Source organism: Phascolarctos cinereus, unplaced genomic scaffold (genome assembly GCF_003287225.1).
Source record: "Phascolarctos cinereus isolate Bilbo 61053 unplaced genomic scaffold, phaCin_HiC Scaffold_358;HRSCAF=966, whole genome shotgun sequence".
Classification (NCBI taxonomy): Eukaryota; Metazoa; Chordata; class Mammalia; order Diprotodontia; family Phascolarctidae; genus Phascolarctos; species Phascolarctos cinereus.
In genome coordinates this window covers 7950-14992 of record NW_027555689.1, presented here as the reverse complement: position 1 = coordinate 14992, position 7043 = coordinate 7950, and the positions used below count along the sequence as shown (strand labels likewise).

At 36.9% G+C, this 7043-nt stretch overlaps 1 pseudogene; it reads right to left on the bottom strand.

The window, feature by feature from the left end:
* Nucleotides 1-473: 473 nt before the first annotated feature.
* On the bottom strand, nt 474-1540 carry LOC110204411 (ubiquitin-conjugating enzyme E2 Z pseudogene; annotated as a pseudogene).
* Nucleotides 1541-7043: the final 5503 nt, after the last annotated feature.

Below are 7043 nucleotides of genomic sequence, written 5' to 3'. Positions count from 1 at the left end.
AGGTTACACTAGGCTGGGCTGGGTCAAGCAAGGGGAAGGCCCAGCTTCAAGACTGAAAGACAGACACGCAGACAACCACCTGGACAGGTCATGTGACACTCTCCTGTTTCCCTCCTTCCCGGCTCCCTTGACCCTGCCCTCCCCCTCCTGGTATCCCCATTGACTATTCTGAGCAAGCCCCTCTGAGAGTTGCAGTCTTTGTCTTCTATCCCCAACAAACTGCCCCAGTGGAAATGTCCCTCACTTTTTTGCCAGAGAACCATGCTCCAGGGTCTCCTGTATCAGTACCTTGGGCCTGGCTCTAGGCATGGGATGAAAATGGTCCTTGGTACCAGGATGCCAAAAAGGTTGCAAACCACAGCCCACTCCCACCCTGGGGTCTGCCTGTCCTTGTTTCTTGCTTCAGGCAGGTTGCCATTGGGGCTGGAGGGAGATGAGATGCTGCTTCATCCCAGGGATGGGGTGGGGGCCATCTAGGCCCTTGAGCTCCCCTGGGTATCTGTCACTGTTTTAGATGAACTTCTATCAGAATCTATTTCAGCACTGTGCTGCTGCTGTTCCTGTTGCACCCTCAGACGAATTGCCCCGAGGAGAATCAGGAGAAACTCTTAGTCAAAGCAACCTCGCTTCTCCCCAAAAGGTTCCTCCATTTGAAGATCTTGGAGGGATAGTCGGTCTTTGCATGCCACCTCATAGATGTCAGAATACTCTAGAAAGGACTTCTCCATCATACCCCTCAGGGGCTTAGGGCAGAGATATCTTCCCTCCAGCATGTCACAGCCTGACACTCTGAGGGTCTCGTGCCAGATATACTCATTGTACTTTTTGCTGTCTCCTGGTGTTTCTCCCGCTCAAAGCCAGGCTCATTGTGGTAGGGGTTTTCATTCATTAGTGACTGGATGGAGATCAGCACTGAGGAGATGCTCTGGGCTGGGCTCCAGGCAGGGCCATCCCAAGTCCCCAGAATACTCAGGCAGACTTTCCCACTGCTGTAGAAGTTGGGGTTAAACCTCACCCTGTTATTGCCCGTGGTCATCAATTTGACCCTCGGTGGGCGGATGGGATAATCTGGAGGACAGCGAACCAGGAACAAGAAGAAGCCCCCTTCATAAGGAGTGTCAAACGGGCCCTTGCTCAATGCATGGATCTTAGTCATGTCCAGGGAATCCAGCACAACAAACACGCCGGGGGGAGGCTCCTTGTAGAGGGCGGTGACGTCCCGCTTGATTCGCAGCAGGCACTGCTGCCCGGGGCTCTTGCTGTCCCAGTCCGAGCTCCGCGTCAGGTCCCACACGGACAAGGGAGGGAGCGGGGCGGCCCCATAGGCAGCGGCCGAGGGAGGGAAGGGCGGGAGCCCGGGTGGTGGGGCCAGGCCTCCCCCGGCTCCGGGCGCCGCCCGCGCCCGAGGCCGAGGTCCCCTCACCTTCGGCCCCGGCAGTTGCCACCTCCGCCGTGGGACTCGCCACCATCGCCACCACTTCGCTCCACTTCCGCTTCCGAGACTCCATGCCAACCAGTCCGCCGGCCACAGCGGCCTCTCCTTCGATTTTTTTTCCAGCCAAAGACAAGGTTTACTAGAACATTCCTAACAAGCCACACTCCTCCCTCTAGAAATCGCTGGAGGTAAAATTATCCTCATTATTATTATTATTATTATTATTATTATTATATTATTATTATTATATTAAAAAATCCTGAGATTTCCATAGGGGGATTCAGGTGGGAAAATCTTAGTTTCATTGTACTACATTACTACATTATACTACATAACAAAGCCTCTCTTTTCAGCCATTTAGAATTGAAATGAATAAAGGAGAAGAAATTAACCAATTTAGACAAAAAAGTCAACCGAAATATAAATGTTGTCTGGGATGTTGGTTTTGATTAATGCCAAATCCACAATTTAAATTCTCATTTGTATTTAGGTATGAGATGGAATTAATCTATGATTTTAATTTGCAGAAACTAGTTAAGTAAAGAATATAAGATACATCTTTCATAAATACGATCCATACAAATTTCCATTGGTTTGAATAAGCAATATTTCTTCCCATTTGCTTAAAGGATTTAACATTCATTTTCCAAACAAAAAACATTCTGACACAGCATGTAACATTATAATAGCAAAGCCAATTTGACTCTTAGAAATATTTTTTAAAATTCCATTTTTTTTCAAAAGTTGTCATTTAAATTACATTTATCTTCTGTGGGATGCCACTCAAATTAAAGAACACACAGAGGTATCCAAGGAGAAACAGAAAGTTAATTTATTATTATTATTTCAAATCTCAAGATTTGGGTGTCCCTCCACCAGGATGCTCTGATGAGCGGAGACACAGACAGAAGCAAAGGATCTGATTGAATAGCCCTAATGGGCAAATTCCCCCCTCCCACCAACTGTCCACTGTTTGGCTCACATTCTCAATGTACCATAGAAACTGAAAACAAAACAATGAACACAATACACATTTCTATATTTCTTAGTTTGCTGAAGTAATAGCAAAGAAGCAATTAAAGATGTGCAGTCAAGCTAGACACTGTATTGTATAGCCAGACCACCATGACCGACAACAGCAAAGGTGCATCAACAAAATACGGGGTGGGGGGAGGGCTTCTTCAGGAGTTTCAGGTTTGGCAAACTTTAACTACTGAGCAATGACATAAGGAGGTGGCTACTTGGGGTTGAATTCCCATAAATCAGGTGATTTCTAGTAAATTGAAACTTAGGCCTGTCGGGCTGCTATGCCTGCCTTGAGTCTAATACAATTTCTATTTATTCTTCTAAAAAGTTTTCACAGGACCCCTCATCCCACTCAGCCTCATCCCAAACCTTAATTACACTGAGGAGTCTTCACTAGGACATCCCATTCATCTTCTAAAATATTATTTAATCTACTTTCCCTTAACCCTAGAGTACATTAAATATTTTAGAGAAAACAAGTTTCAATATTCAAAGTGACGAATCTTAAGTTTAGTGGAAAATAATAGCTGAAGACAAATTTTTACTTTCATGCAAAAAAAGTGTAAAATAAAGCAAAAATAAGGACAGTAAAGAAAAATTAAAAATTAAATGAAAGAAACCTGAGAAGAATAAAAAAGGTAAATGTTTTAACACAATATGCGAATGTAGCCAGGAAATCACAGGAAGACAAGAGTACCTGTATTGTTCACTAGTTGGTATATGCTGGGCACAAGGAGGGACTAAAAAATTTCCTAATCCTCGAGATACAGGAGTCCTCGAGAGCCTGCTGATTGGCTAACAGGCACCACAATGAAAACAGCCTCTGTGAACAACTATTGGCCACATGTTAAACAGATAGAGATGGTGATTGGATCTCAGCAATAAAAAAAAAAGTTTGAATTAAGTAACCTGCCTAAAAATGATTTAAGTAAAAAAAGCCTCAGTTATTCGAAACAGATCAGCAAACACAATAAGAAACTAAATTAATATTAAAACGAAAATGCAGTTCAGAAAAAACCTACCACAGTTAAACAGCAATCTAATAAAAATACAAGATTACATGCTAAATGCTAGATTTTAATAGTAAAATAAAAATGAAAACCTTAGACAAAAACTCTGAAAGAAAAAAAAAGCTGCAATAATGAAATACTCATATGCCTTCATAATTTCAACAAGTCACTGACCTCAAACACTTCCTACCTATGTAACCCCAGACAAGCAGTCCCTTAACCCTGCTTGCCTGACTTTCCTAATCTGTAAAATGAACAAGAAAAGGAAATGGCAAACCACTCCAATATATTTACCAAGAAAATCCAAATGGAGCCCCCCCCAAAAAAAAACCCCTTATTATTATTATTATTATTACTCAGCAAAGGGAACAGGAGCATTTAAACGGCAAAAAAAGGAACCACTACTACAAAAACCCAAAGAAGCACACTATTTAGATAAAATTAGTGTTGCCAAAAGATTCATGACATCAAGTAACACTGATATAAAGAAGATTAAATTCACCAAGTAATAACTTTTAATTTGGAGAAAGAAAAGTGTATTTGTACACCACCGAGTAAAAAGGCAAAAACCAGGTACATATAAAAACTATAGAAAAGTAAAACTCTACGCTGGACAATTTCCTTTTGACTACTGTTGACATCTGAACTATGTGGACAAGTAGAAAAGAATATGCTTTTTCAAAACAAAACTTGTACATTTAAGAAAAAAAAATTCCTACATTGGTCATGTTCTGAAATACATGTATCACTCTGTACTCTAAGTCCATCACCTCTCTTTCAAGAAATGAGTGCATGCAAGGGTGTGATGGTAAAAGTTGAATAACTGTCAGGGAAAACTATACACACAACTCAAATTTTTCAAATAATCTAGATTTTACTTAACTTTTTCTTTTCCTTTTTTTTTACTTTCTTAAGTCTCACCAATAAACAAAACAACAAATCAGCTCTAACTGTCCTTAATCAGGGAGGATCTAAGGAATGTAATGATCAATGAATTAATTTACAAGGTTTTTTTAAGTTTGTGAGGTAACTTCTTATGCTTTCCCTTTCTTCTTTTTCTGCTTTCTATAACTTTACTTGCTTTCCAGGGGCCTAGAAAAACCTTTTATTTACCAATTTTAACGAAAATGGTTTAGTATTCATGATAAATTTTGTACTAAAAATGTCATAATGGCATATAAAATAAACATATATAAAATGAGAATAAAAATTTTTTATTTTTTATATTCATTAATTGTTCACTTAAATTGGAATCTCCATATGGGCAAGGATTGTCATCTATTTACATTAGACTCTCACTAAACTCCTATATATATATTATATTTATTATATATATATATATATATATATATATATATATATATATATATATATATATATATATATATAATAGTACTCAAGAATAGTGAATAGGAATGCAAATCACTGATTTCAAATACAATATATTTTCAAAATAAATAATTAAAGATTAACATTGTTATTTAGTAATACTACACCATTTTAATTTTAACAGTACATTTCTCACCAGTTTCACATGCTTACTTGGGAAATAAAATGTTATTTGAAAAATTAATGAAATGTATCGAGGCTGGTGCCATTTGTACAAATTTGTATATATTTGTTTCAACTCTTATCAGAGTAATTTTTGAAATGTACATCTGAAAGGTTCTCACTTATTTTCTTTGCCAAATATCGTACATGATCCAAAAGAAAAAAAAACGAATGCTCTTTTATTATAGATTATGATGCATGAAATTCAAGAATGTCTTCTATTTCCTATGCACAGTCCCTTTTACCTAAAAAATAGGTGCCTTCACTGTAAAGTATATGCAAACCAGAAACAAAATTATGAAAAAAAATCTTGGAAAATAAAATGACCATTATTTTATTTCAGTCATCTTGCTGACATACACACATAGACACACATACACAACTGCTGGCTTGTGACCAGAAATTTAATGCATTTCATGTGGAGATAGGGTTTTTGAATGTTTCCAATTTATCTTCCCTGATTTCTGTATTGAAAAAAAACTTTCTACTTCTAAGACAAACAAAGTCAGCATTTGTTTTTTAGGGGTTGAGAAGTGTTATTTCTAGAACTACTGGAAAGCAAATATTTCATGAGGATCTTCAACTTTACAATTAGTTTCAAGACAGAAGTTACACTTGCTTCTAACTGAAACTAGCAACACCATCAACTTCTTGAAAAATGCTTACCCCAAATAATACATTGAATAGAATAATTATAACAATCTATATTTTAAAAATAAGATTCCCATTTTACAAAATGCAATATGTATTCAAATGCATTTTTGAGAAATGTTTCTATATAACCACAGCCTTATTTCCTTTTCCCCTCTGTAATTGTTCAAAGGGCATCATCCAAATTTTCATATAGAATCAGTTTTCTATAAACCAGCTTCTAGGTAATTTATTCTATTCCATTATTTCCTGAAGAGCTTTTGTATAGAGTTTAGTTTTTCTTTAATTTCTTGCAATAGTTTTTACTTTGATGTTTTACCTTCACAGTTTTTGGTCCAATCTCCCAACATCTCCACCCCACCAATATAATATTATAATTCAGTTTTGCTGGGTGGGTAGTTTTTGCTTGTAAGTCAAGCTATTTTTTTGGTGAGGTAATAGCCTGACATATGGTAATTTCTCTTATTCACAAGAACTTCTTCCCAGTCCCCATTCCCTCCTGTCCTATTTTCCTTACTTTCTCTCTTTTCTCTATTTCATTTTTCTTTCTTTTCTGTCATTAATCCCTTAAATTTTCTACCAAAATATTTTTTATCAAATACATGTTTGTGTATGTCTCTCCTCCCCTGCCTTCCCCCATTAAAAAGAAATAAATTTTGATCAATTAACAAGATCTACTGAAAATAAGAGATTAATAAAACTAACAGCAAAGATAAAAACCCTGAAGTAACAATAAAATTAGATTTGTAGAAAATAAAATATTGCTACCCTCAGAAAGAAAACTATTGGAATCTATCTTCACCCACAAAATGCTAGAAACCATATGACTACTTTAAAATACATCAGACAGCATGAGTCACCAGTTCACTAGAACAAAAATGGGAATAGAAGAGACCTGCACCATTTGGCAATTGGTTAATCAGTGGAAAACTTAAGTATATGTCTATAAATAAAGATGGAAATCTCACACTGTATACCAAGGAAAGTTCAAAATGATTTAGACATAAAGGATGACATCCTAAGAAATTTAGTGAAATATAGAAAGAACGATCTAACCAAAGAAGAGATGCAGATATTCAAAGAAAGTAAAATGGATCGTTTTGAAACATAAAATTAAAAAGTTTCTGCACAAGCCAAACGAATACGGCTAAATTAGATGAAAATTAGAAGACAAACAAGGAACTGGGAAAAGAAATCTTTGAGTTAATTTTCTCTGATGAAGTTCTCATTTGTTTTTCTTGCATTCTCAATTGTATGAGGAAGGAGAGAAGGCGAGAAGCAAAAAGAAAATCAGAACTAAAAATAAGATGAAACTAAAGTAAAATAAAAAGGGAAATGCATGATGATTCTCATCATACTTATCAATACAC